The sequence below is a fragment of the Colobus angolensis genome, unplaced genomic scaffold (genome assembly GCF_000951035.1).
Source record: "Colobus angolensis palliatus isolate OR3802 unplaced genomic scaffold, Cang.pa_1.0 Scaffold30, whole genome shotgun sequence".
NCBI classification, from domain to species: domain Eukaryota; kingdom Metazoa; phylum Chordata; class Mammalia; order Primates; family Cercopithecidae; genus Colobus; species Colobus angolensis.
Window position 1 is genome coordinate 381,543 of NW_012116266.1, and position 468 is coordinate 382,010.

The following is a 468-nucleotide window of genomic DNA, read 5'->3' on the forward strand; positions in this document are numbered from 1 at the left end:
CAACACATCAGTTTTCTCTCTCATTCATTTCGTTTATTTATTTATTTATTTGTATTGTTAGTAGAGACAGAGTTTCACTATGTTGGTCAGGCTGGTCTTGAACTCCTGGCCTCAAGTGATCTGCCCACCTCGGCCTCGCAAAGTGCTGAGATTACAGCCGTGAGCCACCGTGCCCGGCCTCTCTAATTTATTTCTGTCCAGGGATTAAGTATTACTGACAGGATGAACTAGGCTGAGTCAGCTATGGTGAATCCAGATTCTAAGGTAACCTCAAAAAACAAGCAGCTCAGGGCAAGAACTGGAACCTAAGGTTTAATGATTTGATATTTTCCAAAGTCTGAAGTTCTAGGTATTTTTCCAAATGCTACCTGAGGATTTCTATTGCAACTGTGTATTGTTGCCCTGCCAGACAGCGGCAGTCAGTATCTTTGGGCTGACTTGGTTTCTGACCCCTCCTGGTTTCAGACC